General features: G+C 39.7%; 1 protein-coding gene across 4 annotated transcripts in view; it reads left to right on the top strand.

The window, feature by feature from the left end:
- Positions 1–18,934: 18,934 nt before the first annotated feature.
- Positions 18,935–25,882, top strand: part of LOC108555632 (neural-cadherin) — a 424,295-nt gene continuing 417,347 nt past the window's right edge. For all 4 annotated transcript variants that reach the window (XM_017911407.1, XM_017911406.1, XM_017911405.1 and 1 more), the window contains exon 1: positions 18,935–19,007. The gene's annotated coding sequence lies outside the window, so the exon portion shown is untranslated. The remainder of the gene's footprint in view (positions 19,008–25,882) is intronic.

Genomic DNA, 25,882 nt, shown 5'->3' with positions numbered 1-25,882 from the left:
GCCTTTCAGGCATTCTAATACATTGCCGCATTTAAATTTATCATTTAAAATCTAATCTATTGCACTTTTCCCTTTTAGCAAATAGCAACTATTTTCTGTTGCAAGCCGTTGATATTTCTGACAGCAACGTAGAAATAGGTGTTGTAGAAATTGACGAATAGAATTGTTTTATCTCGGTATTCCAACTATTGTTATATTATTTTAAATTTGACAGAATTTCAAAAATTCTTCATATTTTGATGAATGACAGCTGGGAGTTGTTGACACCAAGCCTACCACGACTCAAACGCGCATTTTCAAATTTTTTATTTAAAATTCAACATTCAATTGACTGCGTGACTTTACTTTCACCATATCTTCAATTAATTTTTTTAAGATTCTTCTTTTTTCTCATCATATCAAGATTTTTCTCATCCATTGGTCATTCTGACCAATCGTGGTAGGTTCAGTGTTAATAAACAAAACAATAAAAGAAATGATAAAAATCACAAAAATCTGCTAAAGTTTATCGCAAATCGTTAAAAATGCGTGTCATCTTTTCAGGGCCGAGACTACGTCTCGATGGAAATGGTTCTCTATTTGACAGTGGCGTAGCACACGCTAGTCGGGCACGGCCGTGTGCGAGCACTCGCGCGCACGCGCCAAAAGTCGCGTGGAATGCTCGCCTACCCTGAATATATCTCTCTCTCTCCCCCTTTCTCCTCCCTTTCTCTTCCCTTTCGCTGTTCAGCCGCCCTCCGGTTAAAGAGTCTTTAACGTTTGCGTGCGACCAGCTTTCTAAGGCGACTCGACTCGGGTCGAAGTTCACCGGTTGTCGCGCGACGATCGCGCTTAACCACGAATCTCGATCGCCTACCGTGTCAAGAACAAAAATTCTGGTTGGTGTAAAGCCGCCTTAATTCGACAGCGTTCGAGTGTGAGTCTGATAAGGTAGAGTTGCACGAATAGCCCTTCGAGGCATCATTCAATCCAGCCACGACTCTCGTGACTGCGCCAATGACGTAGTTTAAATCGAGTGGAAAACGTTCGGGTGCATTGTGTCTCTCGTGTGTGTTTGCAAAGAACCGAAAACGATTGCCTCATTGGACGATTGGTTCGATCGGCTGTGCCTCTCGCGTGAAAACTACGTTTCCTTGTAGAGGAATCACATTCGTAACCTGTGAATCTGGATCATTTCCTTACTGGTGGAGATATTTGTAAACACTATCATTGGTCCGCGAACAGTGACGTCTCGATGGTTCCATAGGCGTGTATTCGAAGTCAACGCATGTTTTCGTCATTAGCTTTATTGATATACCTAGGTACGTAATATAAAATACAAGAGTACGAAGGTCGGAGTGTCGAAAAATTCGCGTGGATTGGAAGCACGTCGTCGAATTCCGATTGCAAATCTCCAAAGATAGAGTGCAATAGGTACGTTTCCGTAATCTACGCGTGTTTTCGTCACTGGCTAGTTGGTGTCTCTAGAACGGTAATGGAGAATTGGAGTAAGCAAAAATCGAAGTATCACAAAATATTCCTGTCGGCTAGCAGAACATCGTCGAATCGTGATTCGAAGTTTCCAGAGATATAGTCGAGGCGAGAGCCACGTAGACAGGGACATGAAGCAACGTCGATAGCAATTTCTCCGAGCCAGTGCGTCGAACCCAAGAGTCCCACTATTAGATTAGTCCGTTCTAATTCGGAAACGGTGCGCCGTAAAATTCGATTAAACTGGCCTGTCGTTAAAAGGAAAACATTGCACGCTCGGTAGAGGATCGATGGGATTTGGAGGATTCGAGATCCGCGGAACGATATGGAAGCCAGGGCGTCGGACATCAAAGGTGGCGTGAAACCGCCATTTCGCAGCGTCTCGTTGGAGCAACGCGGATTCGTCGATGTACGGGGTGAAATTTACTTTCTTGCCCTCTCCCGAGGGAAGTTCAAGTTCCTCGTGAGGGTGACCGTCATAGCGCAGCCTGTCTGCGCAACCATGGAGCAGCGAGCACGATGGTGTGTTGCAATGGTTTTCACGGTGATTTCATAAAAGATTTACCGTCTGTCTGGCATTTGTCCTCGTCCTCGTCGACGACCCTAGGTTATCTTCGTATGTCCACGATGTGCAGTACGTCGGGAATCAGGAACGAAATTTACATTTAGCTCCGCGAACGTTTCTCCCTAACGTGCATCCCTATTTGTCTTGTCGCCTCGTAAACGAGCCATGCAGGACCCTTTCAGAGACACCGCGTCTGGATGCTCCACGGGGTGGGATATCACCCTGCCGTCTTGGAATCATCCCGTGAACTTCAAGCTACGTTACCGGGAATGGGCGTTCCTCTATGTCCTCGATCTCGTGATTCGCGCCTGGACTTCCATAATTACGGCTCATTGTTGTTTCTGCACATACTACACCCGAGTTTTACCCCTAGTTACTCCCTTCCGACCCTGCGAAAAAAGCTTTTCGTGTTTCTTTCATGGTCGTGGTTGTCTGTATTTAATGTTTCTCTGTTTGTCAAAATTAAATATTCAAAGGTCAACTATGTTTATGATTAGGATTGTTTAGAGGGTTGAAATATTTTTCCACGACATAGCTCGCTTGAGAAATGTAAATGATTGTTTGCTGTTCCGATGGAAAATTCAATTGAAATCTAGTATAAATCGAGGTATAAATCGAAATGTGCACCGAGGTTTTATCTCTGATTAGCCTGTGTAAAATGAACCAGTTCCTTTCATATTTATTACATTTTGTCGTCGACCAGGGAGCCATATTTGAAGTTTTATTAGCAGGTACAATGTTGTTGACAGAATACGTAATAACTCAGATGAAAATGTAATTTACCAATCAGGAGTAGTTACTGGTTTCATGTTGCAGACCTGCAGTATAAAATACTTTATTTCGCTACGTTGCGAAGGACGATAATAAACGCGTGTATCTGTAGTTGAACATTTGCAATTCATGCCCGTTATTCTATTTAATATATAATGTTCTACTCTGATGCTCACGAACAAATGCAAAAATATTTTTCTTCCTGGCTTACCCGCGATAAAATGATCACGCCGTGCCCACAGAAATTTACTGCTCCCCTCAAAATATCTAAACTCTCGCTTCAAGTAAACGCTTATTTAGTAAAATTCGAAAATCAAGAATACCCGAATTTTTTAATTATCGACTCAGTGAATAAATGGCTGTGATACCCAACACCGAATCGTATCGTTATCGAAATCATGGAAGAATGGCTATTTCAAAAAATGGCCATTGAAACATGATTATTAAAAATTTAACGAACAATGTATCGACCAAAGCACGAAACAGAGCCATCCAATTAAGGAATTAAAAGTAATTCCAAAACTCTAGAGCAAAAATTGGTGATATCTCAAGCGCATATTCGCCACGTGTCTCGATTCCATTTCCGCGAGACAATCATCTGCGAGAGAGAGGGAGAGAGAGACCTTCTAGCACAGGGTTTTTAATCCTGTCGGCAGGTTTCATTCGCGATAATCTTTCGATAGATCCGGCCGGAACCGCGCGAGCAGCAGACGAGACGATAAAGAAAGGGAGCGTTTCGTTGCTTCTCTGAAATTGGCCAGGTTATCACTTGCTTATCGCTTAGACGTTGGCTGCATTAATGCGAAACGGACGTATTTCGCTTATAATTACCATTAAACCGTCCTCTCCGGCCTCCGCGAGGATCCTGTCCCGAGATCCACGAAAGCTTCTCGTATGCATGAGTTGGCGTTATCCTGCAAAAACCATGATAGCCGCGTCGTAGCACGCGATATACGGTCACAGATACACGCGGAACGAAATTTCGCATTCAGAAACTTTTGCAGAGCGCATTAAATAGGGATTTCCACGCGGTTGAAGCCGCGTTTACCAGCGTGAGTTACTCTCGCCATTAGCGGGCAGTTGGCTCTCTTTATTTCTGCGATTTTCAAGCCGAACAAGGTAAATCATCGCCGATAACGCGGCACCCGGAAATTGATAAATTTCGACCGCTTCTTTTTTCCACCCCCGTGTTTATCCTCTTTATTGCGATGATGCAGAGTGAGAGAGAGAGGGAGAGAGAGGGATAGAGAATGAAACAATTGTTATCGTTACCGCTTAAACGATCGTATGATCGTTACGGAAGATGTATGCGTAGATTTCTTTGTTCATTATTTTTTTCTCTATTTTTTTTTTTCCTCTTTTTGGAGAAGGGACGAGAGAAATATATGTGGGCGTTTTTTGGCAATTATCGCGTTACTGTTTGTTTAAAATTTGTACAGGGTATTCTGCATTTTGTTGGATATCCTCTGTTGCTAGTTGCTAACGAAACAACGCGATATTTTCATACTGGGATCCGTTTCTCGTGTTACAATAGCATGATGAATAAAAGAATGGGAAATCGTATTTCGTGGGAGCTATTTGAATGTACCTCGTGGAAATGCGTTGTATCAGTTGCAGGTAATTTTCCTTTCAGTCTTCTTCGTATTTTCTCCTAGTTTCAAAACCCAGCTGGAATTAACATTTTCTTATATCTGCTTATAAGTAATCAAGTATACAGGATGGATTACTTAAAGTGACCATTTCGATTATTTTCGTTCCTAACATGTTCAGTTTTCTGTCTACGGTAACACGGTTGACTTAAAGCTCAAGTATCATTATTTTCTCGTTATTATTTTATGTCCTACCGTTTACGACAAAATATTTTTTTATTCTTTTCCTAATAACTAAATAATTGAAAATAACCGAGGTCACGTTATATCATGATCCATCCTGTGTATTCGAATCCACCGAATTAAACGAAACTTCTTACGCACGTATTTGGCAAAATACCTATAGATGAGTATACACCACGTCACGGATACGACGGAATCCTGGAGCCATATTTAGCCATTCCGAATGTCGCTCCCTATTAATTCAACAGTTAGGCGTCAGCTGCAAGAAGGGCGTGAGCGCAAGAACCTGATTTCGAGAATACGATGTTCAAAGAATTAATGGTAGTATTACCTAAACGTTAATAATCATTGTTTTCTCCCATTTTGAGACATTGGGACTAAGTGTACTTCCTATATATGAAGGATGCATTGAATCGGCGTTTGTACAAGGGGCTCGAGATGGCCTCACTCCCTTATTGCACCCCTGTCCTCGATTAACTCGCACTTTGTGATTTCACCATGGATAGATTTCATCCTCTTAATTAACAACCGCATCGGCTCACTCGCGATGCTTCTCGAGAAAGCTTTATTCCATCATACAAACGAAATTTATCGATCTTCCAAGGGTTGTTCGTGGAATTATCCGAATCTGAAGAATAACTTACCTTCTCTCGAACTCCTGCGTTTCGACATCTCGATTTGTTCTTGGGACTTTTTAGCCGTCGTGACTTGGCGGAAACGGGAAGAAAATTTTGGATGCGCAAAAAGCCGATGCAGGACTAGAAAGCACGGGGAATTATTGCGAACGAGGCGAGTGTTAGCCGCGTGCACGATGCCCTTTTGTTTCACAGGCGAATTTATGAAGCCGCGCCTAGCGTGGCCGTTGAAATATCTCGTTGTTTATTCCGAAGTAATTAGAGCTGAACGGAAACGCGACAGAGGAAACTCATCTTCCTGGGTCGCAATTAATAGTTTAACGAAGCTGTCGGCATTCAACGTAAATTAAGAAGTAATCCTTTTAAGCCTCTGCCCGTTTCGAATTGCGGCGCAACGCTGCCTTTAAATGATTCCGTTTGCCTGGACAAGCGAAACTTTTCGACATGCCTGTTTCGAGATATTCGCTCGAAGTTACCCGCGTGAGAGAAAAAGATACAACGAGTTCGTTTAAAGTTGAAATTCGGTCCGCGAATTCGGCCACCAGCGTGGATTATTCGCCAGCGCCAGTGTATTTCGCACAGACTCCGGCGAAATTGCTCATGACGGAATTGTAATAAATTGCGACTATTCCAGGCAAATAAATTTCTTCCGTTTCATGGAATAAAATTGGATACGACTGTTATAAGTTTAACGGTAAATTAATTGGTAAATTTACCCAGTTTCTTAAATTTTTCCAATAATTCCACTTTTCAGATTTGATCCGTAAATTTTGGCATGAATGCACTACCGCCATTTGCAAATTTAATAAAGCAAATAATGTCCATTCGATTGAACAAAATTTAGTGTCGAAATTAATTTGATAATAAATTAGTCGACAATGAAAAAGAACGAGTATGTTAATCTCGATAGTTTTCACATTCTTTTAAAATTGTGGATTTTAGGGATTCCGTGTGAATTATTCGCTCGTGCGAATCTGTGTAATGTATGTAGTATCATCGTAGTGAAATTGTAAAAATTTAATGTGATAGAGCAAGATTAAGTGTAGTGTAAAAATAAATTAATCAGTAATGAAGAAAATATCGGTATCATTTTCTAGTCATTATTCCGATTCTATTCAAATTTTAATTTCCAACGCCGATCTTCTCTAATTGTGTCCAAGATGTCTGTATACGTGTACAAAATAGGTGTATTTGTAAATCTTATCCCCATTCACCAACTACTTTCGACTAATTGAGACGTGTTACTTAACATTTGAAAGATTCATTCACAGCTGGAATAAATTATCGTTAATTACATCGTAGATGGAAATAAAAGGTTGTCAGCTGATGAGCGATGTCTTTGTATATCTTTTTCATGCAAATAGATTCGAATACATTTCGCCTCCTATTTTCGTGGATCTCAAGACCGAAACCTGCAATTACTTCGTCGTTTTGACCCCGGTGATTTATTCGAGACGAAATATCAATGTCCCAAAACTCACCTTCTCCAGGTTCCAACGATGTTAATGAAGGCTGCAAGCCTCAATTATTCGATCCATTAAAAAACGAACCTGTCAAAGATGCAAATTCCAAACTCCACGTTGAATAAATACGAAATATAGCTCACTGAGTTTCGGAATGGAAAACTAGTTAGGATTTGTCATAATTCGAATGTCGGAAAACAGGTCAATCTCTGACGAGGATTTATCGTTTTCGCAATAAATGGAAGGTGATAAAATTTCCAGGTGTAAACGCGAACGTGAAATGAATTGAATTTAAACGAGCATGATCAAATGGCATTATTCGCCGCTGAATACGGGATGCAAGCCTACAGATTGACTTTGTTTACAACACTAACTGTTCTTAATTAATTATAGCGTGTCACGCCTTCGTGAATACGGCTTTAGTCGCAGTTACAAAACAGCGCCTTTGAATAGAGCACGAAAAAAGACCCGCTCGTCCATATCGACCTGAATTTTGCACGAACTCATTATTCACAGCCGGCATTCTTTAAACGACGAACTCTGAAGACGTAGCGACTTCATTGGTCCAATTGATTCGCGTGCCGTCCCTCTTAAAAAGATGAATAAGCAATTAGATTCGCAACAACGTTTAATTTGTGATTGCGGTGCGCTTTGCTGTGAGCTTCTTGTCACTTGTTTGGCGGGTAATTAAACTCATTGACAAATTACCAGCCATTGAGATCTGATTTGTATTCTTATGATATAAAATGGTGAGTCTTCACTTTGTCAATTATTTATTAAGTTTTCGGTTTTTTCACGGTTGTAATGAGAGAAGAAAATTGGTGGAGATTATTCTATGTTTTAATTTTTTTTTTTTTTTTTTTTTTTTTACCAAGAAGGAGTAGTTTATCGTAAAGATTCGTGTTAATTTTATATAGATAAAAGTTTTAATTTATGAAATATTCAGTATGTTTACCCCTCCTTAAGACGTAAATGGAGTGAAAATCTGGCGATTATTAGTCAACAAATTTTCAGTCTTTGTTTTTGCGAAGTTTATGTAGATCAAAATTTAAATTTGTGAAATATTCAGTATTGTTGACATTTTTTAAGACGTAAATGGAGTGAAAATCTGGTGATTATTATTCTACGAATGTTCACTTTTTGTTGGGCAAAGTTACTTATTTTACAGTTTCGTGTTAATTTCATAAAAGTTAATTTTTCAGCTGGTAAATTATTCAATATTTTGCTTCTTCTTTGAAACCGTTGAGGGTATAAAATATTTGCGATGATTATTTTACGAATTTCCATTTTTCGTTGCTAAAAAACAATTTATTTTCTGATTTCATATTCATGTAAATAAAGATTATTTCGCTCTTACGTAAATAGTCATGTAATTTTTGCACAAATTATGAATTTTAATGTTATTCGAGCGGATGTATTCCACGTTATTATAGTACATGAAGTTTTATTTTAAAAATTATATTCCAGTAATTTTTCGTGTCTCTATTACAGTTTGAAATATGAGAATATCACGAGGAACGTGTTATATTGCAAAAAGAAAAATGGAAGGCATATCGATTAAACATTTTCACATACACAAATATCAAGAGAGACTCATGGAATAAATACATACTAATCTGCGAATATTTCAGTATATGGTATAAATATCATGAGATTTTTCAGAAATATACACACGCTTCCATAATTAATTTGGAATTATAGTATCGATCATAGACGCTTTTCACAATAAATAAAAAGTTTAGTATATTTAATTACGAATTTATTTATAATACAAAACGAAACGTGACCATGCAAAACCAATTGACACATAAAATAAATGTCTGTTTTTCCATATTGTTTATCTCGGAACGTGTTAATACTTTAAAAAATAAAATGAAAATTTGCATATTAAAGATACGAAGCACGTTATATTAAACAAAACACATTATATTTTATTTGCAGTATGCAGTTTACGTGCTGAATATTATATTATACTCTGTGATTTTCAGATTTCCTTGAATCTAACCCAATGTATGCAAATTTTATATTGCTTAATATCATAGCCGGAGATTTAACCCATTTATTCAAATTTTTCAGATAAAATGGTAGCATAGAAATATTTCTTATTCATTTTCCTATGGTATATCTGAATCTATCCTCCAAAATGGCATACCTTGTTAAGCCATAGAGACGAATGATTATACAATATCGATTTCTGCTATATTTCTAAACATATTCCAAAGTCTCTAACTCTTTTCCAATATTTGTCTCAACAGCAACCCGTAATTCTGCACTTCCTCCATAAAATCAAATGTTATTTATAAAACCATACAAAGTATACTATTTTCCACATTTCGAAGTTACTCAAAAAATTCAGAAAATTACAAAATATATTTCCCACTGCTATTTTCAAACGTCCCAAAACTTGGAACAACAGCACACTCAAATTCCCAAGAAAACTGCAGCATGACTGCAGAAAAGTGCCCACACCTTGCATCGGCCACTTATAGCTTCAACTGCGCTAATTGCCCTGGAATTAAGCACACAGGCAACATCGAGAGCCTCGTGGCTACTTCATCTCGTGATCGTGCAACACAATCGAAGTGGCAAAAGCGACGCAGCAATCTCTCTTTTGAAATTGTCGATCAAGACCGCGGTACGAGATTCATCATTGTCAAGAAGAAGCTAACTACGCGGAGCGTTACGATCGCAGCTCACGTAACGGCCATTGTTACCGTCGAGGTGCACCATGGCTGATGGCTCGTGAACGAACAGCACAAGGAAGGTACACGAACGGGGTAACCTTGATTACGTTTCGCTTCGTCGTGGCCATAGTTTTTCCACGAAATACGATTCCCAGACACTGCCGCTTTGCATTTGCTCTAATGGGTCCCGCTTCGATGCCACGACGACGGAATTCTCTCAGCCAGGCGAGGTTCAATTTGCAAGGGTAAGGTCGTCCTGAAATCGACGGCACGCCTTCCCTGCTTAGCCAACGTCTCACGAAAGGAGCGTTGTTTCGAGTTGTTTAACAATACACCGACTGCCAGTTCAAGCTGCCACGGCAACGCTTCCCTCATCGATGTTAATCCGCTTCGTGAGGAGGAACGCTGAGATAAAGCGTTGCCTCGCAGGGCAGCTAGGTGCTCGGGCCGTGTATCATCCTTGCTTTTCAAGGCGTGCAAAATAGCGCGATAGAAACTGTTTCGAATTAGGTTTGAAGTGATTTTCAAGAAATTTCATGTGGGTATGCTGGTGAAAGTATAATATTAAAAATATTCGAAGGGTTTGAGAATTTTTAATAAATAAAGTACCGTGTGTAAAGTATCGGGTAAAGCAAAGTATTAGGTATTTTCGAATGGTTGGAGGTTTTTTAACAGATTGCGAATTTTTAATAAATAAATTAACGCGAGAGAGGTATTGGGTTTACTTTGAAGCGATGTCAAGAAGATTTCATGTGGGTTTGTTGATGAAAGTATTGGGAATATTCGAAGGGTTTGAAATTTTTTAACAGATTGGGGATTTTTAATGAATAAATTAATGTGGGGGAGGTTGGGGTTTATTTGGGTTTATTTTTTGAAGTGATTTGGAGAAGATTTGACGAATAATTACCCGTGGAGCTATTATATTTGAAGAGTTTCACTTTTAACTTATGAATGATTCGTAGATTATGTTTAACGTAAATTTTTCAAGCAATCGCGAACCTAGAATAACATATACATCTGAAATAATAGAAATTTCCAGTATCCGCTAGATTTTTCTCTAATTTTACATAACAACTCTCGACACTTTTATTCTATTTCAGGTTTAGTATTATTTTATTATTATATATAAGAATATTATATATAATATTAATGTAGGAAGTAAAGTTTCGTGTGAAAATGGGAAGTTTTATTCTGAAATACAACATGTCTGACCAGGAGTGACCTGGAATAACAAAAAATTTAGTATTATTTATTAGATTATTAGATTATCGCCAATATTACTGTCCTGTTGATTAGGAGACGCTGGTAATCGGTTAGGCTTCTTTATATGCATTGAGAGAAGAAGATGAATCTTTTAATTAAAAATCCGACAGCCTTATCGACTTTTATAAGAAATTACGATACTCTTGACGATAACAATCATCTAAACGATTACCACTAAAAGAACTCTCATTATCGTTCACCCTATGGAATGAAATCCTGTGGCGTATAAAGAAGCCTCAACTTTCGGATCGTTAGGTTTTTACTCGGCCGGAAATGCCGAGACGATCTCTTCGATTGCATTTACTTAAACGATTGCCACTGTAAGACTGCAATTTCCCACTTTATAGTAAACAATACGTTGTGTCCGGTATAAAGCAAAATAACACGAAACACACCGTGGAAAATCTCATATGTATTATTACGAAATATTTCCTCGAGCATTTTCGTGCAATAGGTGCGAATACCAAACGAATGGGACAGTCGAAAGAAAAATAATTCGTAGAAATCGAAATTTTAACCAAAATAATAAGCTACCGAGTGGCGTTACCTGAATTGCGGACAATTATATTTGGATCGTTGATTTGTAATATTGAAATTTTATTTATAACTATCGGTTGGTTGGTTAAAAGTTGGAATGGATCAAGTGAAGAATCGATAAGTCAGAATGTTCGTAATAAACGAGATAATAAATGCAAGGTAAAAAATACGAATTCTCCAAATATTTCTATGATTTCTATCTAAATGAAACCCAGGACTCTCGATAATAAACCCATTCCTCATAGCCCAACAAGATTCCACTTAGTCGGCGTTAAAAGTCTGCCAAGTAGATCCTCGACTAGACATAATCTCTATCGACACTCATTTACTCGACGCTCAGCCTGGAAGATGATCCGGCATCTGGTCCTCCGCGACCTTGAACCCGACGAATAAAATCCTCGCCTAGGAGGAGTCACGATAGCCAGGCATTCATACTAATTAGGGTACGCTCCGCACGCGAGCCAATAACGTGTCGAAGGGTGGACAGACGCATGGGAAGGGAGGAATTCCCTAGGCAGTCCTGCGGTGCGTGCGATTCGCAACAATGGGCAGGGGTATCGTCGAAGGGTAGAACACAATGAGCCGAAGAGTCGACGCGGGAACAGTTACGCGCGCGGTGGCTGCAATTTTGTAAATAGGGAATAGCGTCGGATTATTCTATGGTGGCGATGATTCAATCCTGTCTCGGCAGCTGTGCGCCATGCAGGCTGGAGCTTGTGCCCGGAGCCTTTCGCTAGCTGGATCCTTGTTCCGAATGCGGGTGAATGGGACGTCATAAAACCAGACAAAATCGGTCCTTCTTTCTCGTAGACCTGTCTCCTTCTGTCGGGTAGATCATTGATTTTGGGGAATTTCCGAGCGGCAATTGATCGAGTGGTCTGATAAGTGAGTCGGCAGTGAATGGATGGTTCTGAAAGGAGCATGAGATTTTGTCGCGGCAATAAGGGTTCGAAGGAGTTTTTTTTGGAAAAAATGCAGCCTTTCCGAGTGATTTCAACGAATTTTCGCAATTTCGGTACCTCTCGTGGCGTAATAAATGCTGATATTTTTGGAAGCATCGCGAGTCTCATGAATTCGCGTCGTCTTACGTTTCTTGGCTCAATCGATGGTAGTATTTCTCGGAGGAACGCAGCTTTTCCTCGTGACTCGAATTTTTACAATTTCGCACGCGTTGTTTCGAATTTCTCGTGGAACGACCGATGCTAATATTTTCGCGGGTTTCCCGTGTGACTCGAATTTTTGCGAATTCTGCCGCATTGTTTGGCACTTCCCGTTTCGCCATCGACGCCAATATTTTTCGAAGATATTCGGATTTGCCGTGCGACCCGAATTTCTGCAGTTTCAGTTACGTTGCGGTCCTACGCTCCTCGTAGCACGATCGATGCTGGTATTTCCCAAGGAAATTCGCTTTCCCTGTTTTACTCGAATTTTTATAATTTCGCTTGCCCTGTTCGTTGCAATGTATTTCGTGGCGTGATCCACGCTGGTATTTTTCGAAGAAATAAGGGTTTTCCGGGGATGGTAAGATAAATCTATAGTCGTTATAATGATATCAGAGGCGACTCAAACTTTTGCAATTTTAGCGACGTTGTATGGTACATCTCGCGACGCATCATTCTCGCTAATTACGCTCTAATAGCCATTATCGCGCAGTATCACGAGGCCCAACCACGGCTACAAATAAGCTACAGCTATTTGCAAGGTTAGTGGCGCGACGACCCCAGCGTATAAATATATTCCCTGACTGAAATACGCGGCGAATAGTCTGAATAATTCTAAGCTACTCATTCAGGCCCTGCTCTTTCCGCTTTTCTCCAACGACTGACGTACATCCACGTGTTTCGATGAAACATGAGAAAGGTTTCATAATAACGCGTTAACGTTCGTTCGCGTTCAACCTAAATAGATCATGAGATGGAAATTAATGTTTTCCCAGGGAACCGTTTATCGTCGTGTATTTCCGGTTAAAACTAAATAGCGTCCGGATATTTTACCATTCTTTGCCTATTTGCGAATAATAACGTCTTTGTGTCCGTTTCGTGTAGTATATTGTTCTTACCTTATCGTTGTCTTTAAACGCGAATAATGTGGAATTTTGTAAACGAATTTTACTCTTGTTCGATTCTCAGATATCTAATTATACGGACAATTGTTTTATGTATCGTTATAAATTTTGATAATTTTCCATATATAAGTATCACCCCAATTATTTCGCATAGTACACATATTTCGTCCCAATTCTTCTCCTTCTCTAATTATATTATTCGCCTCATAACTCGATACTCGATAAATTCCATAATTTATCACCCACTTTCAATCACCCGACTCACCCTCCGACCAAAACCCTACATTTCCCGATATCTTGCTTATTCAACGGGCTCATTAAACCTTAATAACCACGCTGCCTCACGGGCGTTCACTTCATTACCCGTCATCACGCATCCACGAAACCCAAGATTTTCTCCGAATCTTCCTACCCTCGACTTCTGTCCTCCTCTCCGCCGCGTGCCTATCACAGCGCGGACCGGAAACGCAGGCCAGAAACGAGAAACGATAGCATCGAGCAACGTTCCAGGACCTTCGGGGTCGATCCCAGCGTGCATTCACGTGCACCACCGGGCTTCACGCTGCGAACAGTTTTACATGTCCGCGTCGCGCTGCCATTTATAAAGTTGGTCACGCCATATGGCATCGATGGAGCGTAAAGGGTCGCCGGTGCTCGAGTTCCTGAAAGCCGCCTCGCTCACCAGTCCTTCACCTTGGCTCAAGAGAGCTCGCCATTACAAGGAGATCCCGCCCTTTTGTTTGGCCCGTCGTCGTACGCGCGCGCGTTCTCTTTTCGCGCGTACGTGCCCTCGCGACGCGTCGAAAGATCGTCGCCTCGTCCCTGGGGCAATTAACGCTTTCTCCTCTCTTTTTCCTCGTTTCCTTCCTCCTTTCCTAACCCTTCCGTTAAGGGTTCGTGGAAATGAACTATAAACGACGGCAGGAACGAGTATCGACTGTGCGCCATCGCGGCACTTCCGCCCTTTTTCCAGCGCGGAACGAGGTCCCAGAAGCCTCTACATACCCGCTGGAGGTTTCGCTGGGTTCGTGGCTTTAACGTAACTGAGATATTATTTTTCCTTTTTATTTTTGCCTGAGATCGTGAATGGTCGTTGATTGGCTATAGAATTTTGTATGTTTTTAGGGGAGAGATGTAGCATGATTTAGTGCGAATAAGGGGGTGTGTAGTGCGTTGGAGATGAAGCGTGAGTCGGTTTAAAAGTGGATTATTTCATTTTTCGGATACAAGAAAAGAACGGTGTATGTTGAAAATTCATTTTACATTGACAAAATGGACGAACCTACGAAAGATCCCGATGATCGACCAAGACGAAGTTCGCAGGGAAACTTTTGCTTCGGCTATTTATTAGTTTCCAAGGTATTGATCAGATTTTTATTTTATAAAATTGTGGATTGCGAGCGATGCGGAAAATTTGTAATAAGCTAATAGAAATGAGAAATCGAGGAAAATCTTTTAAATACAAAGTGGTACGATTATTCTTTGCTACGACATACACAGATTCGACTTGATAATTAGAAAAATTAGAGAAACGTTTGATTTATGGTAATCTCGTGCATCTTGAAACATTCTAGGTATAATCTTAGTCTTATAATAAACGTGGTTGAAATTATCGAATCAAAAAATGCTTGATTGTAAAAAAGAAATTAATTCCTAAATATAACAATAACAAAATTGATTTAATGGCATGATGGTCAGAAAAGAAATAAAATAAATAATTACGAAATAAATTAAGCTGGATCTAGCTTTGAATAAATAATTTCATAGGCACGAATATATGATATGAAATAGATTAAACAGTGGACGCGGTATCTCACCTAAATCGTTCGCTTCTGTGCTAATTGTATGCATCAGATTCATCTGTTATTAGTCGGGATATATAATAATGACAACTTTGAGTTCGCTAGTGTAATTACCGGTGCGATATGCAACGTACAATCGTAACTTGTTGAATATATGACGCAGAAAGTATTATAGATAATGGTACAGCGTTTGAAATTTCTAGATTTATCGTTATTACGTAGATAACAGGAATTTCGTTGTAATCGTAATTAACGTTGCTTAGATTTGATCAACTTTGCTGGAGACGGTGTAAATTTATCATCGACCGGTAGCGGATGAAAAATGAAATACTCGTCGTTAAATACGAACGTAGTTGGAGCAGAGTTAAAAATAAATTTCTCCTAATTTATCGCGCAAGTGCCCGGTCATTTAATTCATTATCACGTTATACAGCATGCCACGGCCCGGCTAATAGAGCGTTTAATTAACTCAATAATCAGAGTTTTTTACTCTGGGAACTCAATTTCCGCGTTAATTTGCATTTTGAAAGCTATATATGAAGAGCTGCTCGTGCATCGTTAAATACGATCGAGTTTAACTAATAACGATGACACGGCTGTGCGTTAACCTTTCTTTTACCCCGCTATTGGAGGGTAGAAAAGAGAGAGGGAGAGAGAGAGAGAGAGAGAGAGAGAGAGAGGAAAGAGCAGTCGCGCCAACTCCGTTGTTTCTCTTCTTAATCGACCGCGTCAATAAATGCAAAACTCTATCTAGCGTGCAAAATATTCACTCTGACGGTCCGGCTCGGTCTCAAAGCTGACCCTTCAAAGGGTTGAACGGGAGAATAACAGGATGTGAACGCAATCAACGACGAATACGCGGCGTAAAAGGCGTCGGACACAATGAAGCCGTGGACACAGACGAGCTTCAATATTGTATTCCTTTGATCCCAGCCTAGGAAGGTTAATTATTAAAATAACTAATTTCCTTTATGCCGTAAAAACTGAGATTCTCGCGGTGACGTGCTGCAGTCGTTTGATTGAGTGCTGGCATGTCTGCGGATAGTCTTCTTTTCCGCAAAACAGATTATTATTGTAATAATTTTTTTAATTACCTATGACTTGGCTATTTTATTCAATTTTTTGAGACAAGGGAAATTAAGTAGTATTTAAGGAAACCTCGATTATAGCAATTTATTTAATAATTTTCGGGTGCTATTTTTCTTTATAGATTTTTTTGAAGAACAAAGATCGACTGATATCGATAGAAACTTTGGATACAAAATTTTCGTAGTAGTTTACGAATAGGCTATTTTTATACAGGTTTCTGGAAACATTGAACGTAATAATTTTTGTATCGAATAGGATATGGGTATTTTCAGCAACTGTAAAAGTAAGAAGTTCGAAGCATGTCAGTTAGTGGTCCTAGTGTTATTATCACCTCATCGCGCCGAATCATCCCTTCTTAAGAAGGATTTCTCCGAAGAGACTCGACTAAATCCAGAGTTATCATAATTCTGTCCACCCTTTCTCGTTCGTTCTATTCCCTCAATACCTTATCGACACCACACGCGGATCTTCGCTAACAGTGCCAATTAAACCGAGCTCCAATCGAACGAGCGGCCTCAGAAGGGTAGTCAGTCTACGCGTTCACGCCCTCGGTTGCCTGTTCGGTCTTGATGATAGGCAGGGCCCACGGGTAGAGTTGTTTTATTAATGAAACACGGGCTTGCGCACGGCCTTCGATTACGCTGCGGCTAATGCGGAATTTCATTTATGGGGTAACCAGCCCGGGCACAAATTTCCCAGGAATACTGGGCGCGAGCGCGCCACCGCGGAATTCGCCCGATCCACTTAGGCTCAAGATTCTTATTGCCGATGATATCGCCGCGGATTCGAGGCAGAGTGGATCGGGGGTGTTTTATAGCCTTACTCTGCTCGAGAAATTTCCACGATTCTGTCGTCATCGTCGTCAACGTCTTCGCTGCACCCTTTCCTCAACCCCGCGATTGGAGGATCCATCAGGAGACGTATGGGAGAGTATTCGAACGTCAGGTTCGATACGCTTGACGGCTGAAATGTACACACGTGTTAAATGGAAGTATTGGAAAATATTTGATACATGTAGTAAGCAAGAAATTTTTTAGGTTAAGACCGTAAAGTTTAGAAATAATTCAACGATGCGTTGGAAATACGCATCATGGTGGCGCTAGTGAGTTAAGTGGAAGGTTCTTAGATCCTCAGTATTATAAGCGACAAAAGATGACTCAACGTGGTATTGAAACTTGGTATTTTTTAATTAATGACCCTTTTGGCTTCATTCTTCAATTTTACAGGTATAATCTTGCGATGTCTTCCTTGCACACATCATTATTCTCTCAAATATTTCAGTATAATACGTATATAGCCGTATATAGATTTAATCAGAAAAGATCATTCATAAAATGTCGATTTTTGTTCATATACGTCACGATCGTTATTACATTTAACAAAAATTCTTCAAAAATACAACGATTAAACAATTTCGATTACGAATAAATATTATTATAGCCAGGATTTAATTTTGATTGATAAAAACACAACCTCGTTACATTTGTCGCCTGTAACTTTTCATTGAAATCATGGATAATTAGTATCCATGAAAGACACGAAATTGATTACAGAACATGCAAAGTACAAGAGACTATAAATGTTAAGCTACAGAAAATAATTTTAATCATTCGCAGTAATTATTCCAAACTAAAATCCTTTAAAAAGGAAGCAATTACGATGATTGAGAATAGTATTATATTCGTAAACGTTGGAATACATCTATACAGAAGCATATCTAGAGGTTAGGTTCTAAACAAACAGCCAGCCGGCAAGCTTATCCATCGTACGATAATACGAGGCCGAATTCGGGTCAATTATGGACATTAATTAATCGATTAGCCCTCGATGGTCGTCGTGGTTTCGATAAGACTCGGTTGGCGCGAGTTCCATCGGTACATCGTTGGAATTAAGACGGCATTGGAACGTCCGTAATGCCTGACGTTACTTCCAGCTATTTCCTTATGGTTTATGACTGCGTGTACCAGGCTAGGGAATTTACTCTTTTGGGGTTTGCTCCCCGAGGACAGTTTCGGTTTTGGGAAGGCAGCGCAGATTTATTGGCCGACACGACTCGCTGGCTGCGCAGCTATAGGACATGTGCTTTGAACTCTTTTTGTGACGTTTTTAGCCGACTCTTTATAAAAGACCTCGATAATGGAAACCCTATATTACTATTGACATACTTTCGCGTTCCTTTTCACTGTCGCTGTTGATATCGCGGGTTTCTTTCTGCTTTTCCCTCTTTTTTCCTTCTCCTTTTTTAAAGTTTCAAATGTTTTATTTCGAGGCTGCTGAACGGTCGTAGAAATTATCGTTGACGATGCTGACACTGAATTATTGCAATAAACTCGAGAAATGAGATTTAAACCCTTTGTCTACGACATCGTGTGAGATTCGTGGTTAGGAAATCTGGCCACACGTGACATATTGAGAGGCGTGGTTCAATGTAAACATAGCAAGCTCGGACAGGCTCGTAGTTAATTTTAGCAAATGTTTTCCTGTTTCAGTTGCGTGTTATTCTTCATCACGTTAGTACGAAATGGCTCGGTGTGCGACTAATTTTCCTGTTGATTGTGCCACGCAATATCGGAACTTAAATCGTAGGGGGTTAAGGGTAGCCCCCTTAATTTATTTAGGGTAATACTCGGTGATGAAGCTGAAATTCTTTTTTGTTTCGATATCGAAGATACCTTTATTATAACTTAATTCGTAAACGATAATCGAGAAAGCGTTTAATTTTAATTGGCTATTTAGAAAAGCTATTTAAACTATATATTTTCGAGTTACTTAATGTCTTTTCGAAGCGAATTCGACCTACTTTTGAGACGAGTGTAAGTGGATGTTATAAGGTAAGAGGTTAATAGACGATTTGACATCTTCAATGAAAATAGAATAGACTCTAACTAAATTAGTCTGACGAAATAATTATTTCATCCTTAATATTAATTATACTCACTGCATTAATTGTTAATTATCATTAAGACACATATTGATACAGCAATTATAAAATAGACTTAATTTTAACGTAAATATGAATAATATTATTCAATATAATCACTAACAAAATAATTCGAAACATTACCGCATAAAATAATTAGAGACCATACTTTATCAGTACCTCTTACTTAATTCATTTGGATCCAAATGGAACTACCCAAACTGGATCATTCTAATTTCTACGGTAATTATATCTCCAACCTATCTCTTTTTATTTTTGACTCGTCTTACGACATTTCTCGTTATTTTTCTTCCTCCATTTGCCCAATCGATATTGGATTCAGCATCCCGTTGAACCCTGCAGCCTGCGAAATCAAGATCTGGAGGATCTTTAAAACCCTGTCGTTCGATGGGAGGTTAAATGAAAAAGGAGAAAAGTGGTGGAAAAACCGGACCATGGTATTTCGAGCTGACGGGAGTTCAACGAAGTCTTTGATTAATTACCGATTAGTTTAATAATTGATGGCGCGCGTCCGCGCAGGACAATCAATTTAAATCAAAAGTGCCTGGACTGCAGCTGAACTCGCGAATCTCGTCGAGTGAGACTGGCGAAAGAGTCAATGAAACGGTTCACGTGGAAATCGTCTTTCTGAGCAGCGTGTAAAATCCCATAAATCTCCTGCTCGTGACTCAGCGTTACACAGCCGGGGTTACGCCCAGCGACCTTTTTTGCGTTTTGTGTTTCAGTTGGTTAGGGATGGGAACATCATCTTCCTATCAATTACCACGCTTTGACGAAACACAAAACGAAAGGGATCGAATCGCCCCTGTGCAGGGGATTAATTTAAACGATGCAATATGTCTAGGTGGCGTGCTTTCGCAAAGTATTATTAGAGTATTTTATTCCTTCCCTTGGAAGTTCCTTTGATCCTTTGAAACGTGGAAATTTCTGCAAATGCCGTGGGTGGTCAGAAAACTTTTTATCTTCGTTGCCTTGAGATTTGATTTGGTTCTCTGCACCTTTCTTACTGAATTTCTCACTGAATATTTACCGAACGATTTGTTTATGGTTTTTAAATGGCTATTATTTTATGTATTTATTATTTGGTTGTTCCATTTTATTATTGCTTCGTTATGATGCCATGAAAGGATGTATTCGTGACAATAAATTCGTTCGGTAATTAGTTTGCATTTCTTCATTGGGATGAAAAATTTTTCTGTAAATTATTGCTTTCCTATAATTGCAGATAAATTTACTGACCTGCAATTTTGTAGGAAAGTTATTCCAACTTACGTTGTATATTTGTATATTTGATTACAGTGAACAGATTTACTGACCCGTAATTTTGTACGAAAGTTATTTCAACTCATGTAGTGTTTTCTTTCTTGTACATTCAGAAATTTGTTTATCATTCATTGTGGAAATGGAATAAATATATTTACGTGTACTTTAAAAAAAGAATACCTTTACCTAAATGGGCAAATTTTAGTTATGTAGCTCTGATAAAAATAGGTGTACGTTAATCTTGGAGTGATTATCAGAATTTCCACTAGTAAAAATCACGAGACTTGTTCGTTCTTTTTCTTTATATACCATAATAGACCATACTGTTTCGCGGATCCGCTCGACACAAAGAAACACTGATCCCTATTGCGTTTCGTTGAGGGTCACATTTCATTTCTTGGCGTTCCAGCTTGCGCAACGGAAGTTCCATTTATTTTATTAAGAGGTCCCTATACGGGAGACATGTCCCTGAGTATCATAATACCTATTCGCAATCAGTGTTAGACAGTGCTTCAAAGTAGCAGAATTATATACTTAAAATTATTTAAAATTTCGAAATGCAAATGTCACATAAAAATGATCAAAAATATGTTTCCTTAGGTAAGACTATTAAAGGAATCTCAGTCAAAACAGGACCAAAGAATTTTTTAAATCATCTAGATTTAAATGGCATAAAAGAAAATTTGATTCCATTTCAGATTTGACATGTTTATATAATATCGATATGCCGAGAAGAAATTACAGTATTATTGTAGATTCACTTTGGTTGAAAATACATTTCTTTCGATACGATTCTTAAAGAATCAACGTTAATATGGAGCCCAAAAATTTGTTAAATTATCTAAACACGTATGGTTCCCGGGAAAATCTGGTTTCCTCTACAAATTCGATTCATTTTCTTAACGTATACAGAAGATACTATGGTACAGTATTGAATTTATTCGAAGAATCCTGATGCAACCATGAGAGGAACGCAATGTCGGATTTTCGTCTTCGTTATAGAGGGATCACTGTGCTCGTTAGGAGAAGCTTTGCTACAAGTGCTAGTTTAGCGATTAGAGAGTAGGGAGCCACGTATATACAACTACTCTCCTGTTTTCTCTATTCTTTTTTTCGTGCCCAGCGATAAGTGGTATTCTTATGTACTTAGAAAACCGAGGTCAAGGGCCATTAAGAGTTGGTGAATTTGATTTCAGGCTTCGTGAATCGGTCGGAAAAATAAACGGTGTCAGTAACAGGGTGTGCGTGAAACTGCTCGATCCAAATTATTGGGGCGATCGGAGCCTGTGATTTCTTCAAATTGCTACTTAATTGGGTACTTTACGAAATTGGAGTATACGAAACGTTTCATAAGATTCGAATGTAACCTGTGAAAACGTGAAAATGTAGAATGTACGTATGAAAGGAGGGGAAAGAAGTATCGTAATAATCGAATTTTAGCGACCGAGACTGAATTTTGCTTAAGTGTTGTTCCAAATAGTATTTAATAGCAAGTGATTACTAATTATTTCTTAAAATATATATTTCTTTTCTGTAAAATTATTCGTAGAATTAAAAATTGCAGATTCCTTTGGAAATATTTGTAATAGGGATTTTATATTTTATATCTTCTAATATATTTTCTAAATATATCTTTGTGGAAAATTATTTTCAGATATATGGATATTATAATTAATATATCAAACATATTTTTCTGTGAAATTGTTAAAAATTATAGATTTTAGTTTGAAATATTTATAATAAGAATTTTATATTTCCCATTGTAAATATTTCTTAAAATTTTCTATATTTTTCTGTCAAATTATTCACAGAATTTCGTTAAATGTTTAGTGTAATTAGTAAATCGAATAGATCAACAAGTTTAAAATTGGACGACGAGTTACAACGAAATATTCCAAATACCAAAATCAGAAATTAATATAAAACTAGCACAAATCCTAATTATTTCATCGTCAATGCTTCAATAATCCTGTAATAATAGTAACGCTAATAACACAGTTTCGGTCCAATTTTGAACTGCCCTTCCTTCTACGAATGTGGTCTATCTAGGCCAATCTAGGATCTGTCAGATAGTCATGAGTCAATTGATTTAGATGAGGAAGTTGATTCAGCAGATTAAGACAGTTTTTCCTTATACTATTTGCTATATATCAGGAACAGTAACTATATCTATAGAACCAATGAAATAACTTTTTACAACGTCCGTCTCGAATTTTAACATGTTACAGTTCCCCGTGGCGAAAATTCTATAGACACCATAAAATTTTCATTCGGATTCTTCGTGGATTTCTTCCAATTTAGATTTTAATTAAGAACGTAAGTTTGCGTAACTTTTCCTGTGTATTTAAGGAAACTTCAGGGGCTATGACTTCCTTACACGAAGGAACCATTCTACCCTTGCAGTGGCGTAGACCTTTCGCAGTATGTAGCAAGCCGGGGTCGATAATTGTTTCGTTGCCCCGTAGAAACAAGTCGTCTGGACTTTGGAAACGTTGAAATTCCGTACTCCTACGAAACATTCTTCTAATCGTGAACGCGAATGGTTATTTAAGAATACGACAGACGCTGCAGTACTATTTTTAATTTGCGACTGTAGCACACGACGTCGTTTTGCCATGGCATATGCTTGGTGTAGAATCACGAATCGAAGTAATAAATAATTTATTATAATTACGACGAGGTATTTAGAAAGTTAGAAATAATTATTAATTCGAACGAATTGACGATAATAATAATCGGAGGGTTCGTGTCAAAAACTACCCTTGGCAATTCTATCGATTTTGTAAAAGGGATATAAAATATCTTACCATCTTTAATTTGCCTTTAAACAATCGATGAATTTAAAATAATTATTAACATTTTTAAGGTGCTTGGAAAATTTAGAAATCATTATTAATTATCATAGAGTCGCAATAATAATAATAATTCAAGTGCTCGTTTCGGAGATGACTTTTGTAAATTTTTCTAATTTTTTAACAGGAAAAAATTTGTCAATTTGTACTTTACATAGTTGGCGAGTTTTTCTTACACTTTAATTTAGAAAACTCATCGTTTCTTCTAATACCGAATATATCTTGAATCCTACGATTATTATAATTTACATTATCACCGATTTACTGTGACTTCGTGATCAAAGAGAAATAACGAGAAATGAACCAAAGCAGAATTAACTACCTATGTTCAGACAGTAGTTGCACGATTAGCACGGCTAATTCGCTAATACTCGTTTATCTTTGGCAAAAGTTTTGAATCGCGATCTTCAAGATCAAACGGACTAGTAAACGAGGACACCGTGAAAAAAGCATTCGTCTACACGAACATGTTTTGCTGACAAAGTCAGCTTCTCGGCAATCTTCCTGACCTGTTCATACCTTATTAACAAGAAGACAAAGCTTACGGAGCTGACAAAGAGAGCGGGACTTAAATTAAAGTCACCAAGCACGGAGTAATTCTTTCTTTGGAACAAAGCGCGTCGTTATAGCCCTCAAAGGAGGTTTAAAGACTATTAATTCGTAAACAGATCTTGGTAATGCACAGCCGACTCGTCTTCAAAACCCACGGATCTCCCGTCACTCGTCCCATCACCGGAGACGACCTGATCTCACGACAAAAATGATCGTCGCTGAGAACTCGATATCGTCCGCTTCGACGTCGGTATTAAACGGAAGTACTCGGCTCTTTTTTCTCCCGTCCCTCCTCTTTTTTCCACCCGCAAGTTCCGCGTCTAATTATAGACAGCGCAATCACGTTTCGGTCGTTTGTCCCGAAACCGTGGCTGACCCTGTCCACGGTGCGAGGCACGATCTAAATTCGGAAAGTTCTCAACTGAGCGACAGCGCGGAGAGCCAGCGGAGCAACAACATCCAGCAACTTTGCAGATTAACTGCTCCTAACAATATCGGCGACAGTAGTAACCGTAGTAGCAGGAACAGCGACGAGGGTGGCTTTAGACGCATGCAACCGCTATCGATTGACATCCCCGCTTCGTCCTCGCCGACACCGCCATGGCAGACACCACCGCCACTGCCGCACCACCCTCTTTCCTTTTCTCTCAATCAATTCGCCTAGCCTCCGCTCTCTCTCGCTCCATCTCTCTCCCTCTCTCCTGCTCTCTTTCTCTCTCTCTCCCTCTCTCTCTCTCTCGTTCGCTCCACCGACTTCCTCTTTCGCCGCTTCGAGCCGATCCAGCCACTTTTGTCTCTCTCGCGTTTGTTTCTCCATCTTCTTGTTCGTCCTCTTTTTATCCCTCTCTTTACCCCTAATTGTTTCATTTTTAATTACCGCCACATTACCATTGCCAGCCTTTTCTCGTGCCGATTTAAAAATTTCGAAGCGGGAGCGAGTCATTTTTAAATAACCAATTCTCTAAATCTGATATAGCGTACGTGTCATTACGTAATCTCTGTAAGTTAGAAGTATCTCAGAGTCCGGAATAAATACGAGGATGAAGGGGTTTCTTTGAAAAAAGTTCGCAGAAATGCCGTTTTAAGATAGCCGAGAGGTTCCCACACGAATCTGGCTCTTGAAATGCACTCGACGAATCTAACAAAATGTCATCTGATCTTCCAGTTCATGCCTGCTGTCAGACTTACATCCTTCGTATCACGAGAATCTAATTCTCGACCTCATCCACGCGTCATGCCGCGCTTCCGGTAAATCCTAACTCCTCGTGGAAAACAGACCCAGAATTCTAACCTGTGCTGAAACACTTGGCCACCTTCCTCGACTCCACGCACACCCGCCACCCCGTCTCCTCGCGACGCCCTTCCATTTACCATCCCCTGCAGCGTCTCTTTCCGATTCCCGTCGTTGACCGTCGCGCACCTAGCTTCTCTACCTCTTGCTCCCTCTTCACTCGGCTCTCTGTACTGTTCCTGGAGCCGCGAGAGAGCCTCTCTTCATTTCGACCCTCCTCCCAGGCGTCTTTCCACGGAGAACAACCCTCCTCCAGCCGCGTCTCCTTCGCCCTTTTCTCTCGTCCCTCTTTCGCGCGATCCGGAGACAGAGTTTGTCGTCCTCGGCGGCGTGGCCGTCTCGCCGTTGGATTTCTTCCGTGAAACCCCTGTACAGGGCTCCCTTCGCAGACAAGGGAAGAGTGGGAAACACACGGGGTGGGAAGACGGTGGAGAGACGATCGTTGTACGGGTGGAAAACGGAGGAAAAGGGAGGCTGGCGGACAAAGGGAGCGTCCTCCAATCGGAAGCTTCCGAAATATTTTACGAGCTAAACTGCGCCGGCGGCCTTTGCACTGCCTGCAGGAATCGATGTCCGAAGATCAGGCGCCGAAGGGTAGTGACGGACGAATCTCTGGCTTTGGATGTTAAGCGGTGTCACCTCTGCAGAGATGGCTCAGGCTTTGCGCAGATTACAGAAACTGGCAGATGTCGCGTGCTATGATTTTCATGAGGTTCGCCGGATTTACGACAGTCGGGAACAGTGAAGCCTTCTCGATTTGGATCTGTATAGACGTTTGGTTGTTCGAAATTATCTACTGTCGTGTAG

The sequence above is a fragment of the Eufriesea mexicana genome, unplaced genomic scaffold, assembly GCF_001483705.2.
Source record: "Eufriesea mexicana isolate 0111107269 unplaced genomic scaffold, ASM148370v2 scaffold202, whole genome shotgun sequence".
NCBI classification, from domain to species: Eukaryota; Metazoa; Arthropoda; class Insecta; order Hymenoptera; family Apidae; genus Eufriesea; species Eufriesea mexicana.
This window is presented reverse-complemented; position numbering and strand designations above follow the sequence as displayed.